The sequence below is a fragment of the Phalacrocorax aristotelis genome, chromosome 5, assembly GCF_949628215.1.
Source record: "Phalacrocorax aristotelis chromosome 5, bGulAri2.1, whole genome shotgun sequence".
In the NCBI taxonomy this organism is placed as follows: Eukaryota; Metazoa; Chordata; class Aves; order Suliformes; family Phalacrocoracidae; genus Phalacrocorax; species Phalacrocorax aristotelis.
This window is the reverse complement of record NC_134280.1, coordinates 22,024,305-22,040,623: the sequence shown is the minus strand read 5'-3', so window position 1 is coordinate 22,040,623 and position 16,319 is coordinate 22,024,305. Positions and strand designations below refer to the sequence as shown.

Below are 16,319 nucleotides of genomic sequence, written 5' to 3'. Positions count from 1 at the left end.
CATTATTTGTGTAATTCCAGTTGTGGTCTGCCTTAAATGTTGCTGATATTGCAAGGCTTGGAATGGATTAGCACTGATTACACATTAAATCCAGTATGCATGTCATAATGTCAGTGGCAAGTAAATTTCAATGCTTGCTGAGACATTTTAATTAGAATTTTAAGTATCATTAAGAACATCTTTGCTTTTGCTCCTTTTTTTTCTAGCTCATATTAACTCTGCCTCACATGTCACTAGGGATGCAAAATTTGAATCCTTTTCCTGGATAAATGTGCACTTACATTTATTTTTTTTAGGGCATTTTTTGAAAGGCTGTTGATTCTCATTCCTTGGATGAATGTTGTAGCTACACTGCATGGCAGAAAAAGGCAGTGAGTACCAGCAACGTGTACAAATCTTCTGTTACATGCTCTGTGCTCTTATTTGGCCCTCTCCCCAGCCTGACAATGGGTGAGGTTACAGACAACTGGGAAGCTGAGGATGATGTGAGCTCTTCTGTGTGTCTGATGGCCTCCCCCCATATCTAGCTAGGGTTTCAGGGAGTTGAGTTTGCCTGGGGAGTGCATGACTGCAGCGTATGGAGGCACAGAAGCCTGCATGTAACCTCAGCAAACAAAAAGTATTCTTCCCGCTAAACCAACAGATAAATGAGAAGCATATATAAGCACAAGGGGACAGGAGATGTGGGAGGAGCCTCTTGACTTAGGGCATCTTGGTCTTCCAAGCCAGGAGGGATTTCTTTTATCTAAGTAGCTGTATCTTACCATGTTAATCCCCACGAGATTATGCTGATGGTGTCCAAATCAGCAGAGAGAGAGAGGGGCAGGTCTGTTTCTCCTGGGCAGGAACAAGCTGTAAGAAATCTGATTCTTCAATTTTATATGGTAATGGAGAACTCTCTCTGCACCTGTTAGCAAGGAAACCCTGGTATGAATGTGACACTTATTTGCTGTCTTTTCTGTCTTGTACTTCATATTCAATGAGTGTGTTCCTAGGTTTAACCTAATGTTAAACTCAGACTGTCCATTAAAATGCATGTCCAGACAGACATGGCTACCTGTAGCATAATCTGGTTTTCTGTGTATCGCAGTTATGGCAGTAGAGCAAGAAATGACTTGTTGAAGGACACTGACTAAGAAATGAGATTTGAGGGTGGTGACTATCAAAGGTGACAAGGATTACAAGAACAGTTGCTTCAGTAAAAGGAAGATACTGATTGCATGGGGTGTGGGGGGTTATATCTTTGTGGTGTAGAGTGCAAAGCATCCACACAACCCTGGTGGGATATCATGTCCATCTCAGCTTTAGAAAACACTGCTTTATCCCACGTGAGATTGACATTTTAATTACTTACAATGTTGCAATGAAGAGTAATGACATCTGGCTCCCCAACTCTTCATCATTCATCCCTCACTAAGGTTCAGTATCCAGCTATTTCCCTGCAGGTTTTCCCTCTACATCCTACCATCACCACAAAACCAGCACATTACAAAACAAACTTCATTCTCCCTTCCTAATGCTTCACTGCCAATTCTTATTTCCAGGTTCAGTGCTGGCTGTCCTGTCCTTTCTTCTGACCTGTCATGACAGGGCAGTTTCCATAATGCTTACTTTTTTTTCCTATTACTAAAAATTCCTTTTCTTATTGTTCTCACTTATGTCCTCTCTGACTTCCTGAAGATCAAGATCTTTTCTAACTCCCTCCCTCACCATGTCATACCTGTCTTGAACAGCTCTATTTGCCTTCATTTTCCTTTCCTGCCCTTCTCACTGCTTGTCAGTCCTCTCTCCTTCCTGATTCCTTGATTTTTCTATTTTCTTTCATCTTAGACTAGAATAGACTATTTCAGTTGGCAGGGGCCTTCAATGATCATGTAGTCCAACTGCCTGACTAATTCAGGGCTGACCAAAAATTAAAGCATGTTATAATGTTTAAGAAGCATTGTCCAAATGCCTCTTAAACACTGACAGTCTTGAGGCATTGACCACCTCCCTAGGAAGCCTGTTCCACCCTCTTGGTAAAGAAGTGCTTCCTAATGTCCAGTCTAAGCCTCCCCTGGTGCACCTTTGAATCATTCCCACACATCCTATTACTGGATACCAGGGAGAAGAGCTCAGCACCTCCCTCTCCACTTGCCCTTCACAGGAAGCTGTAGAGAGCGATGAGGTCACCGCTCAGCCTCCTTTTCTCCAAACTAGACAAATGATGTCTTCATTAATGCTTCTCCTTACATCTTGTCAGAATTAAATTTCCTGTCTACTAACTACACATACTTATCTGTATGTGCTGTGCCCCTTTTTTCTTTCTTTTATATCTACGCTAAAAATATTCTTCCTTTAGTTCTTCCTCTGTTCCCTTCCCAATATTGCTTTTTTTGCCTTTTTCCATTTCATTAGTCTGTGATTTATTCTGTCTCTCTTACATTTTTGGTTTTGAAAGTATCGCTGCAAAAGACAATATAGGTATGCCTCCTTATATATCAGGGAAAAATTTAGATATTGCTGTATGTACTCAATTTGTATATGCATCGTAAAGTACTGTATAGTAAGTGCTAATGTAACCCACAGAGGCCTGTAATTAATAAAGTATTTGAGTCAGGACAGCAAAATTTGCCTCTTATGAGGTACAATAATGCATTATAACATCCCAGTCCAGTGCAACAAAAACCAATACAATACCAATAAAAGATGCTGGAGCTGGTTGGATACAGTGCCTTGCACAACCTGATGTGGCATAGCTTGGAGTAAACCTCATGTAAGCATGGCTAATTTACCCTGTTACTTTTGTATTTGCTGGAAAAAGGCTGGCTCATGGAACAGCCACAACCTTCAAAGTGTTCCTCAGTATAGCACCAAAAATATTTCCATGTATTCAAATGACTTTTCAGTCTCTTAAAATAGACATTCGTGGATCATGAAGGGAGTGGAGCTAGCCAATGCTAACCTGAAGGGCCTGTGCTGAAGCTAATAGATTGAGGCATGGCAAGAGCAGAGTATTGCCTAAGCAGAGTAGACTTACATCCAGCTAGCTTCTAGTCTATTCTATTAGTCTATTCTATTTTATTCTCCCATTCTCCCACAGGCTGAATAAGCCCAAGGCTGCCTGTGGGAGGCCCAGCCTTCTGATTCTGTATATTACCCTCACTTAATAAGATGCTCAGATCATGACTATACCTCAGGTCAGATGAGCCTAAGCAGGAGGGAGAAAAGGGAAAAGGAAGTTTCTTAATCGATGTCTTGGATGCATGGCCACACTGACACAATGGTAAAGCTTCTGGTCTCTGAGGCAGCTACAATTACTTTGCATCTGTGCAACAGCACAATGCTGTATAAACACACCTGCATTCCACATAGCATTCAGTCTAATTTGGTGCTTGGCATACTATGTACCTAGTAGCTTAAGGTAGTGACCAGTGGTGACACATCTGTTTAATATCTTGTTGGGGTCATGGCTTAACATATTGGAACAAAATTTCAGTTCACAGTGCAAATTAGTCTGTGATAGTAGTAGTAGTGTCATTGCCCTTCCTTAAATGCCAGTTATGAAGATTTTCTGTGTCATTCTAGCTCACATCACTTTTTACATTGGCAGTCTCAGCCACCTCACAGTAGTACTTTTGTATTTGATAATTTTTCATTTTTTTCAAAAGGATAATGGAAAGGGTGATTCTGTGATAATGTGATTCTTGACACCCTTTGAAAGGAGGAATGGCAATGCTAATATTTACTGTAGGTGAAGATGTACCTAAGTCTCGGTCTCTTAGTGCAAGACAGTTTTGTGTTTGCCACAGAATACTTGGATATAGCACACTCTGGCAATTGCTTCATTGAAAGATCACCTTTAAAGAAACTGATATAAAACAAAGAATGGGTCAGGTTATTTACCTGATGAACTTATGCATCATTCTGTGTATTTAAAATGCAGTGGACAAATGGATACACCCTTTCTGGTTGCAAGCTAAAAAAAAAACCACAGCAAAATATCTGAAAACAAAAGCTATGTGAAAAATTAATTTTTCATAGCTGTAAGCGGAGGTCTGAAGGAGAGAACAAATTGGTTTAGATTAAATGCTTTTATTCCCAACAAATTAGAAAATCAAAAGTTTTGATACAAGACTGGTATTTATTAGAAAATTGTAGACATAACAGACTGCATTTTAAAAATACTTGCAATAAAATTTTGGAAGGGAGGGAGCAGGAGAGATCATTTCAACCCCCCTTTTAGCATTTTACTTTGTTTGAAATACTTGCACAGTTACAGAGGGCAGGAGACAGAGGATGACTGTCAGACCTGGGAACTGGAATATGGACACAAAAGAGAGATACTGCTTTAAAATAGCCAGAAACATGGCAGCTAAGGTGATGCCTGGCAGGGAAAGAGGTGAGGTCAGATTAATGTAGTGGAGAGGACTGAACATTCTTTTTCTATAGTTTGGCTGACATCTAACTAATGAGTCGCCCAGTTCAAAGAGATACAGGTGTTTGTGCAGGAGAATTTGGGCAGGGGGGTTGGCAGTCATGAAGCTGACATATCAGTAGTTCTGTTTTCCTTGCAAAACAATGTGATGATTGTTAGATTGTAATTCAGTTGTAGTCAGAGAGACCAGAATGAAGTTTCTAATTTCTCTGAAACTTCTTACCCACCTTTACTGAGGATCACTGAATATGTGTCCCGTCAGTGTTTTTCAGTTTGCCTGTTTAGATGCTTTCAAAATTTTCCTCTTCACCTTGATGTGATTTTTTTGACATTTTTAATCAACTACTCTAACAGATATATGCCATGTTTTTCCTTTCTGAATGTAAATATTCCTCCCCCATATTAATTTTCCTTCCTGAATGTAAATATTCTTCCCCCGTATTAATAATGTGTTTCAGCCTCGGCTCCCTGGTTAAATCTGTTTGTTGAAAGAGCAGTAGCATTAAATCTTATTAGAGCATATTATTAAATTGGAGATTAGTGAAGTTAGATGGTGTTTTGAAAGTGCTACATCTTTTCAGAAATCCTTTCTAGTTGGCCTAGCAGCATATGTTGTGCTAGTGTTTAATTATAGTCATGGCACCGATACTACAGCTATCACTGAGAAGGTACTTTGTGTTAAAAGATCATCTTCTTTCAGGCACTTAAAATCTTTCTGACTGTAAAATGTTACTCTGAAATTTTTAATTTTCCATCTTTCAGCTCACAAGCAGGGTTCTTTATGTTTTTGGGTGGCTTAGGGCTTCTGAACTCCACCTCCTCCCCTCAGATAGCATAAGAACAGCCAAAATGCATTTCTCTTCATTTTCTTCACTACATACAGATAAAAGAAAACAGATTTTACAGAATAAGGATTTTTTTTTAATGAGTCTGAAGAAATGTATTTTAGAAAACCTGGAAAATTCAGCATGGCACTCAGGTAGATTAGGCAAATTATTCAATGGACAGACAGCCATAAGTGACAGAATGGGTTTTCTGTGACCGTGTGGTTCTGTTAAACTGAATGTTTGGAATAAACTTCACATAAATGTGTACCTGCTGCAGGCTGATTTAGAATGAGATGTAAAAAGTCATACATCTTGAGCTTAATGCAGGATTCCAGGAAGTGACCAAATGGAGATGATCTATAGAGACAAATTATTTCTCCAGCCCCCAACTCCTAACTGTCGAGTTAGAAAAGCCAAGGTAGCACTACAGCTGCATCCTGAAAAAGGTTTATTCTTGAGATATTCTGCAGGGCCACCCTGTTCAGTGTTTCCTCTGGGAGGACCCTGAGAGCAAAGGAATGCTAAGATTGCTATTTTTAGTCATACAAGGCCTTACGCTGCTGGGGCACGTAAAGGAGGCCAAGATGTCAGTAACTACTGACTTCTTATGATCTACAAAGTAGCTTCTACAGGTGTATTGCTACATTTCTGTAAAGTCTTATTGATTTTGTTCTGGTCAAATTCTGTCAGGATCTTCCAGCTGACTGAGCTGTAGGAGTTGTATTTGTCAATTCTATCTTTGTAGAAATAAAATGTTAATCCTTTTCTAAGGGACAGAACTGCTCTGTGGTTACCATTTTCATACTGAAGTAGCCTGCATCTCCTGCCTCCCTTCTTGCCAGATACAGCTAATCAGTCCCATACAAGTCACAGTTCACTGGTCCTTTCATTCCTCTACCCATTAAGCACAAGAAACTCTTGTAAAGATGAAGAGTCCTTGTGCTTCATTTGCACAAATTACCTGCAGTGATGTTAACTGGACAATGTGGGCATTTAGGAGCTCAGCAGAGTCAGTCCCCCTGGGCTGAAGGACGTACATACCTGTTGAGAGACTCTTGTCGCATGAAGGTTCAACTGCTGGGAGGGATATGATTCACCCTCAAAAGTGGTGGCAGTTTTTGAGGTTAATTGTGTTTAATTGAATCTGACTGCATTTTCAGATAAACCATGTAATATGTTCATTTGAATTTGCTATCAAACTTCTAATTCTTGATTTTAAAAAACCAAAGAAATTGCATAAGCGAGAGTCCTGCATTGTAATTACTGCTGGCATTTAAATACAGTAAGGAAATTCAAATCCTATTTCAAAGATAAGGGGTTCTTTTAACAGAAACTTGGCTATAACATACATATATAAATTTAACTCATAGCAGAAATAGAAGAGCTTGAAGATATTATTACTGGTGTGTTTTTAGACAAGAAAGCTTGTGGGAAACATGAAGACATGATACTAAAATATATCATAAGAATGTAAAAGCATAAAATTAGTCAAAGACAGAGCTGCATTTTTTTTTCAAGTACCTTGACTTTGAAAAAAAGGAATGTAGTGAGCTATAATATCTGTATGCATATGTATAAGCATTCATGCAGTCATACATATGAATTACTTATGCCTTCCCCAGTAAATACATTTTTATGAACTGCTACCATGCAAGCTAGGGGTAAAATTCCCATCAATTTTAATGGCAGTGGAATCAGACCTTAGCTGTACTCTGTCATAAATATTTTCTAACTTCAGGCATTAGGATCAGCGATATATGTTTATAGTGAATTATTTCTGCATTGTCATAGCCTCAGAACTCTGTTTAGAATTATCTCAAAGCATTTGATAATTATTACCACTGTTGCTTCATTTGAAGCTTTACAGAGCATATTTTCAAAGGGTAAAGTCAGTGTGACTCCAAACACTTGCAGCCGCTTGCGGTTCCACACAAACAGGCCCTCCTGCTTGTGACAAATAACTGTTTGCTTGCACAGCTGAAGGCTATTGAAAAGGAATCACTTGCGCCTTCGTTCATATGTGAAAAGAAAAACTTATCAATGTTTATGGAGACAATAAGCCTATGGCAACTTCTACTGCTGTAGGAAGGGAGACAGTAAACCTATAGGAAAGGGCTATGGAAAGGTGTACTACAATACTTTTGGGAGTCTATTTTACCGTCTAGGAAACAAAGCTACTTATAGGAAACTACCAATTAAAAGAAAGGCTTAAAATGTGTAGCCTTTCTGTTATTCTAGTTGCTATATACTGGTCGAGCCATATAAAGTCCATTTCCTTGTATTCTTCACATAACCTTCACACAGGAAAGTCTCATATAATGTTCACAATCTAGGATTAGAATAGTTGAATTGGGTCAAAGTGGGTTTGTTTTCTGTAAGCGCTTGACAACACTTATCATACCTTGTTTCCCAGTTTTCCTGTGTGGTGAATAAAATCTTCTTTACTTTGTGTTAAACAAGAGAGCTAACTTTAAAATTTTTTAACATAAAACAGTAAAATTTTGCAGGGGGACTTGAGCACAGGACTAGTATTTGCAGGAACTGTTTTTCTTGCTGTATACTCTCTTAACCCTCCCAGTACATGTATATTGCCCCAATACAGGCAAAAAAGAAAATATTTATGCATGTTACCATGGTATCATTGCTACTTGAAAATGTTTGTAGTGGTCGTGTTTTTTTTGTGATGATCTGAGAAGGCAAGGTTGTAGGAAGAGAGAGAGTGTATTTTGCCAAAACCAGCTGATATGCCTGGGTAACACAGATGTGCTTCTGGGAACAGAAAAGTTGCTAGGTTTGTTGATTTTTTTTTCCCCAGCTATGTCAGTTGGTCCAATAAAATACATTCTCTCTGCCTACAAACTTTGCCTCACTTGTAACAATTATGTCACTCATAACTCAGTGTTTGATAAGGGGAAGTCCCAGTGGTGTACGTTAATTTATAGCAAAGCATAGTGTTTTGACTCTCCGAGCATGCCTTATGTCATGTTATTAGATTGATAATAATAGGGATATATTAAAAAGCACTGTGCTAGATATCAAGAGGAAAGTTTTCTAGGGATTAGAATTTAAATGAAAGCTGACAAGCTGCTATAGACTTTGTAAGAAGCAAAATCAGACCCATGATGTCCATTAATGTAACTCAGCTACAGTGAGAAGCAAACGGACTTACTTCGTTATTTATCAGTAATTTGGTTTTAGAGAACAGAAGAGTAATGAAAGGCTACTCAAAGTAATTACAATTATTTTCTTATCAAGACCTGTAATTTTATATTACACTGGGCATGCCAGAACTATGGAGGTTTTTTGAGTTTTTATGGCAGCTGCCTCAAAGGTACCATTCTTCAGCTCCAGCACAAATTACAATAAATTTTACATTTGCAGGTAAGTGCATGGTAGAGATGGAATTTTTTTTTCATCTGCAGGTGATCATCATCCCCTTCAAAAATTGCATTTTTGATGGTTACATATCAGGAAAGTTTTATTACTATCTCCCAGTCATGTTGATAGTTAAAGCAATTCATCAACACTGTTCTTATGTGCTCTTTCAAATTAAACAATCTGTTACATTAATTTTCATGCAGAACAGGAAAAATAACAGATTTTATTTTCCAGTTTTGCAAATGATTTTAGAATCTTGGTGTAAAAGGCATTTATGATCACATTGGAAGAATAACTTTTGAAAAGAAAGCAGAATTTAACAAAAAGTTGTATCTGGAGGGTCATTAATTCTGCAATATAATTAATGAACCAGTTTTGGACATCTAGAAGCCAAAATAGAAATCAGAGCTATAATTGCAAAACATAAAAATTGTAGGCAAATTTCCCAGGGACTTCTATAGAGGTAGAATCAAATCTTGAATACTCCATACAGCACAAGAATTCCCAGGTGTAAGAAATCAGGCAAGGAAGGGAAGAGAGCAGCATGGCTGAGTCAAGATGTGCTGGTCAAGCTAAAGAGCAAGAGGGAACTGCACAGGCAGTGGAAGCAGGGACAGGTATCCTGGCAAGAGTATGGGGATGCTGCCTGGTTGTCTAGGGATGGGGTCAGGAGGGCCAAGGTGCGGCTGGTGCTGAATTTGGCAAGGGATGCAAATAACAAGAAGAGCTTCTACAGGTGTGTCAGCCAGAAAAGGAAAGTTAAAGAGAGAGTAGCTCTGCTGATGAACAAGAATGGTGGCCTGGTATCAACAGTCAAGGAGAAGGCTGAGGTACTCAACAACTTTTCTGCTTCAGTCTTCACTGGTAACCTCTGTCCTCACTCCTCCCGAGTCGATGGACTACAGGATGGAGGCCAGGGGGATAAAGCCGCTCCCACTGTAAGGGAAAATCAGGTTTGTGACCGCCTGAGGAGCTGGACATACACAAGTCTTTGGGACCTGCCTCCCTGCCTCCCAGAGTCCTGAGGGAACTGGCTGATGTAGTTGCCAAGTCACTCTCCATGATATTTGAAAAGTCATGGCAGTCAGGTGAAGTCCCTGGGGACTGGAAGAAGGGAAACATTGTGCCCATCTTTGAAAAGGGTAGAAGGGAGGACCTGGGGAGCTACTGACCTGTCAGCCTCACCTCTGTGCCTGGGAAGGTCATGGAACAGATCCTCCTAGAAGCTATGCTAAGGCACATGGAGGACAGGGAGGTGATTCGAGGCAGCCAGAGAGGCTTCACCAAGGGCAAGTCCTGCCTGACCAACCTAGTGGCCTCCTATGATGGAGTCACTACATCAGCGGACAAGGTAGGAGCTACGGATGTCATCTATATGGACTTCTGTAAGGTCTTTGACACGGTCCCCCGCAGCGTCCTTCTCTCTAAACTGAGGAGATACAGATTTGATGGGTGGACTGTTTGGTGGATAAGGAATTGGTTGGATGGTTGCATCCAGAGAGTAGTGGTCAATGACTCGATGTCCAGATGGAGAGCAGTGACAAGTTGTGTCCCTCAGGGGTCTGTACTGCGACCAGTACTGTTTAATAGCTTCATCAATGACATAGTGGGATTGAGTGCACCCTCAGCAAGTTTGCAGATGACACCAAGCTGAGTGGTGCAGCTGACACGCCAGAAGGACAGAATGTCATCCAAAGAGACCTAGACAAGCTGGAGAGGTGGACCTGTGAGAACCTCATGAATTTCGACAAGGCCAAGTGCAAGCTCCTGCGCCTAGGTCTGGGCAACCCCCAGTATTGATACAGGCTGGAAAATGAAGGGATTGAGAGCAGCCCCACGGAGAAGGATTTGGGGGTACTGGTGGACAAAAAGCTGGACATGAGCCAACAATGTGCGCTTGCAGCCCAGAAGGCCAACCGTATCCTGGGCTGCATCAAAAGAATCGGGGCCAGCAGGTCAGGGAGGGGATTCTGCCCCTCTACTCTGCTCTGACGAGACCCCACCAGGAGTACTGTGTCCTGCTCTGGAGCCCTCAGCACAAGGAGGACATGGAACTGTTGGAGCGGGTCCAGAGGAGGCCACAAAAATGATCCGAGGGCTGGAGCACCTCTTCTAAGAGGACAGGCTGAGAGAGTTGGGTTGGAAGCCTGGAGAAGAGAAGGCTGTGGGGAGACCTTACTGGAGCCTTTCAGTACTTAAAGGGGGGCTATAGGAAGGATGGAGGCAACCTCTTTAGCAAGGTCTGTTGTGACAGGACAAGGGGTAATGGTTTTAAACTGAAGGAGTGTAGATTTAGACTGGATATAAGGAAAAATTTTTTTACGATGAGGGTGGTGAAACTCTGGAACAGGTCGCCCAGAGAGGTGGTAGATGCCCCATCCCTAGAAACATTCAAGGCCAGGTTGGACGGGGCTCTGAGCAACCTGATCTAGTTGAAGATGTCCTGCTCACTGCAGGGGTGGTTGGGACTAGATGACCTCTAAAGCTCCCTTCCAACCTAAACCATTCAATGATTCTATGATTTTAATTGAATACTTGCTCAATATGCATTCAAAAATAAAAATATTTTTCTGCGCTTGTACAAAGGCCGTAGCAATGACAACAACCCACACACTGAAGGCCTTTGATGTGATATTGATATTTCTTGAATACAGTTGCTGTTATCTGGCAGAGACTCAAATATACTATGCCAAGGCTCCAAACTATTTCTACTTATTTTCTGAATTGAAGTTATAAAAACCATACCTTTTTGGGATGGAGATTCTGTTGCATCTCTAGATGCATAAACACAAAGTAGCTAATCCTTATGCCCTGTTGTCCTATGTAATAGGAATGTTGGTGATGTAAAGGGGTGCCTACGTGATTTTTATATTATCCCTAACTTCTACTGTAATTACTGAAGGAGCAATAGTGCACAGGAAAAAAAAAAAAAACCAAAAAACAACAACCCCCCCCCCACTGGTCTTCATTTGTAGCTGATGCAGTTCTAAAAATAGTAAAAATGTGCACAGATGGTTAGAGAATGATGGAGAAATACAGCCAAAACCAACCTGAAGCCCTTCAGCAATGGAGTAAAACAGGCTGTTGTCTTGGAATGGCAAAAATCAAGTCTTGGAACACTGGCAGAGCAGGGCTTACTCAGTGAGGAGAGAGAGGTAGGCTTGGAAGGGAAGAGTTGGGGAATTGGCTAGGAGAGGTCAGTGCATGTCAGGACAAGTGAAAGGAGACTTACTGGTATGGCTTCCTCTTCTCCCTTTTTCTGTACAAAGACTGCAGCCTGCCCTGTTTCTGAGAACCCCTCTTCTTCCTTCCCGCCTAGCAGGCTGGATCGTACCCTGCAGCAGTTAGCATGCATCAGGCTTAGGTACAGTAGCTGTTACCATGAGTACGAGAACTTTAATCAATTTCTGTTGTAGCAGAAGATGACAAAATGCCATGATGAAATCCATTCCTGTGGACTCCATTCTCCATTCTCTGTCCCCAGGCTGCCCCTCTGGGGTGCAGTGGCGAAGGAACCACAGAGCATGATGAGAAGGCCCCAGGAAGCAGGGCTTTCTGCTTCTGCCACCAACCAACCCCGAGAGGAGAGGGAAGTAGGGACAGTACCTGTGTGCCACCACCATGGGTAACTCTGGCTCCTCGTTGCTGAAAGGACACGAGGGCCCAGGCTGTCAGCAGAAGAGGGTTGTGCAAGTAGGGAGCAAGTGTTCAAAGACAGCATCCATTTCACCCGGCAAGTACAAAGGCAACAGGCTTTCAAGCGAGCTGCTGACTGCTCTGTGCCAACAGCTAGCCCTGTCTCCATAGCTTTTTTACACTGAGAAAGTCTGCAAATCTATTCATCCTGTCATTAAAATATTCACAAGTGTTAGCTGTGTATTTGGTTTCTAAAGAAGTTAGAGCTGTGCCAAAGAAATTTTGGTGGCATTTAGCTTCAGTACCCTATGTGCAGTGAAATCTGACTCTTCCTATAAACATAAATTTATCCCTAAGAAATGGAAATGAAAAGAGAAAAATGGGCTTAGGCTTTGGAGTATTCCTCTTCCTTCTCTCATGTCCTTAGAACTACCGCAATTAAGAGGGAGACTTTAGTTTAATTGTTTTGGGATTTCTGCCCCAATTTTTATTTGGTTTGTGTGTTTTGCTGGTTGTGGAATGTAAATACTTTGTCGTCTTCTGTATTAGGTGTGAATGCTTCACAGTGATATTGCAAGAAAAGGTGCATTAAATCTGATATTGGCATAAAGTCCTTGCAAGGGGCATCTTCAGTGAAAGCACTGTTTTCTCTAATGCATATTTTCGGAGGATTTTGGTCAGTGCTTACTCCTGCACAGGCATTTTCTAAAAAAAAAAACCCAAACCAACAAAAACAGAAAACCCACCACAAAAAAAAAAACCAAACCACAAAACAAAAAAACCCACAAGCACACAAAAAAACCCACACCAAAAACCCCACCACAAACCCAACTTTTTATAACTTGGTACCAAAAATAACTATGATTTTCAAAGAAGGATGAAGGTCTTGGCTCAATGATTCATTCATTTATCCATCCTGCACAGCAGTTTGTGGCATGCCCTGAAGTTGGAGCAGCTGGATTAAGTTTTGCCAATACACATGAAGGTACATGCTGTTCTCTCCACCCATAAATCCATAAAAGTATGTGATTTTAATAGTATGGAGCCGTTAAAATGTAGCTGCTTTTTTCTTATCCTTTGAAAATATTGACAAGATTAAGCTTTTACTTTTGCTTTTTGTTGCATGATTTTCCTATACTTTATGTTGCAACATCACAGAAAAACTCCAAAATACCTATTGCTGGGCAGAATAGAACCATAGGAAAAAAAAAAAAACATTTCTACCATGAGCATGAACCTGGATTAGTTTACCCAGTCTTAATGAGGCAGGATGCAATCCTTTAGTCCTTGTGACTTTCACAGAGGTTTTACCTGCGGCAAACAGCCTGCTCTTCAACGCTTGGATATTTGATTTAAAACATTCTGTCCCACCTAAACAATAGACCAGATGTGCCACATTACCATAAAATTCTATTTCATAATGCAGTAAAATAAATTGCTGTAAGAACTCAGACTCTTTTTGAAAGTCAAGCCATTTGCTCAAGTGTGTGACTCCATAGTTCTCTGATAATATGAAAATTATGATCTTAAATACACCTGTTTTAATATACTTGTAACTTTTAGAGGTAGAAGTTGATTGAAATGGTTTGAGCGTTGTTTTACACCACCACACAGTGGGACTTGCTGCAAAAGTCCTCAAGACATCTACAGAGCCAGTTGATGCATTCATATATTGTTGCTTGGTGCTGCATGGAGATTCTAGCTCAAATCCTGAAGCTAGTTGCCTATCAGCAAGGCTAGTTATTTCAGATACAGACCAAGTTATACATCTTCCAGTTATGGAGCCAGATGAGCAGCTACCTGAGATTTCTTTGCTTATCATCTCTGATAAGGAATGTTGTATGCTGCTTGTCTTGGCAGGAATCTTGAGCTAGTCCTAAAGGTTGTTACTCAGTTCTGCTTTGAGGAAGGCAACTCTAGGTTTACTCCAGTGGCTTATTTAGTGGTGTCACTAAAAGTTTTGTGTAAGTTTGTGTTTTAATAAAAAAACTGAAGATATTGAAACCTGTGAATTCATATTCACAAATGTGAAGCACTATAAAGAAATGAGAGATACCTACCTGCAAATACTTTGTTATTTGGTACCCTGGTTCTTTCTTATTTTAGTCCATTAACACTATTGCAATTGCAAAAAGAATTTATGCCAGCCTGGTTAATTCCTCTTTCTGTAGTCAAAGGCATCAGGTAATTTTAGAGATGAACAATTTTATATATTTTGACGCATCTTGTTTAATTTACATGGGCAGTTAGACATATCAGCATGTGAGAAAGCTGCCTTCTTTTAGAATAGTTTCTTAGGAGGGAATGCTGTTGCATAAATTGTCAGCAGTTGAGGCAGCCATGGGTGAAATGGCCTTTCTTATTAAATGTCACAAGATTTAATGTCACAGTATAATTGGGATGGAAGGATAATTGAGCTAAGCTCAACATGTCTTTCTCTGCTAACACATTATTAATCTACAGGAGTGTTAAAATATGTTTTATAAAGGCCCTATTCACTTGAAAATTGTTGGCTCATACAAAAAGAAACTATTTTATTGCAGAGCCATGAACAACAATTTTGGATTTCCTTCACAGAAAATTTAACTTGTAAGTAAAGTATACAGCAGAATGCAGCATAATAAGCAGTTCATGAAACACATAGCTTTAAAGATTATTTTTTAAATCAGTAAAAACGTACATACATAGCACTCAAACACCATAACACAAGTAGTAACTGAGAACTGATTTCCATTTGAAGTCCCTGCATTTACCCTCATTTGAAAATTTTCTTTCAGTAATTTGACTTGATATAATTTATTGATATAATAATTTCAGAGTTATTAGTTAAATACAACTAACCAAGTCACTGAAGAAGGCCTTTCTTTCCAGTAAAAGAGCAGTGTAGGACATTAAATACACCTTTCTTGGTATCTTGAAATTTTATATTTTTCCATTACCTTTCAAGGAAAATACAGTAGCAGTATAGAAGCCTTTTGCAGACATAATTTCATTTTTGATGCTCTCTTTTTGAAATGTAAAAGCATTTTTTGTCTGGCAAGGGTTATATCATTGAATCATAGAATGATTTAGGTTGAAAAAGACCTTCAAGGTCATCGAGTCCAACAGTGAACCTAACACTGCCGAGTCCATCACTAAACCATGTCCCTAAGCGCCTCATCTACATGTCTTCAAATACCTTTGGGGATGGTGACTCAACCACTTCCCTGGGCAGCCTGTTCCAATGCTTGATAACCTTTTTGGTGAAGAAATATTTCCTACTATCCAGTCTAAACCTCCCCTGATGCAACTTGAGGCCATTTACTCTCATCCTATCACTTGTTACTTGCAAGAAGAGACTGACCTCCACCTTGCTACAACCTCCTTTCAAGTAGTTGTAGAGAGCGATAAGGTCTCCCCTCAGCCTCCTCTTCTCCAGACTAAACATCCCAGTTCCCTCAGCCGCTCCTCATACAACTTGTTCTCCAGACCCTTCACCAGCTTCGTTGCCCTTCTGTGGACACACTCCAGTACCTCCATGTCCTCCTTGTAGCGAGGGGCCCGAAAACTGAACACAGGATTCGAGGTGTGGCCTCACCAGTGCTGAGTACAGGGACATGATCACTTCCTTACTCCTGCTGGCCACATTATTCCTGATAAAAGCCAGGATGGCTTGTTGGCCTTCTTGGCCACCTGGGCACACTGCTGACTCATGTTCAGCTGGCTGCTGACCAACACCCCCAGGTCCTTTTCTTCCAGGCAGCTTTCCAGCCACTCCTCCTGCCTGTAGTGTTGCATGGGTGGTTGTGGCCCAAGTGCAGGACTTGGCACTTGGCCTTGTTGAACCCCATACAACTGGCCTCAGTCCATCGATCCAGCTTGTCCAGATCCCTCTGCAAAGCTTCCCTACCCTTGAGCAGATCAACACACCTGCCCAACTTGGTGTCGTCTGCAGTATATTTAGGTCATTTTTTGGCAAGGAGGCAATTCACATGAGAAAGTTACTGGATTTGTCATCTTTTAAAGTGATGATGTCTTTTTGGTCAGGAAGAATTCTTACCAAAGAATGATTTTCCAACACA

The 16,319-nt window shown here is 40.6% G+C and overlaps 1 protein-coding gene across 5 annotated transcripts in view; it reads right to left on the bottom strand.

The window, feature by feature from the left end:
- B3GALT1 (beta-1,3-galactosyltransferase 1) overlaps positions 1–16,319 on the bottom strand; it is a 225,920-nt gene that overhangs the window by 92,992 nt on the left and 116,609 nt on the right. Inside the window, exon 1 of one of the 5 annotated variants that reach the window (XM_075093360.1) lies at positions 765–904. The exons of the other annotated variants lie outside the window; for them this stretch is intronic. The gene's annotated coding sequence lies outside the window, so the exon portion shown is untranslated. Of the gene's footprint in view, positions 1–764; positions 905–16,319 lie in introns of those variants that run through there. 5 annotated transcript variants of the gene reach the window in all.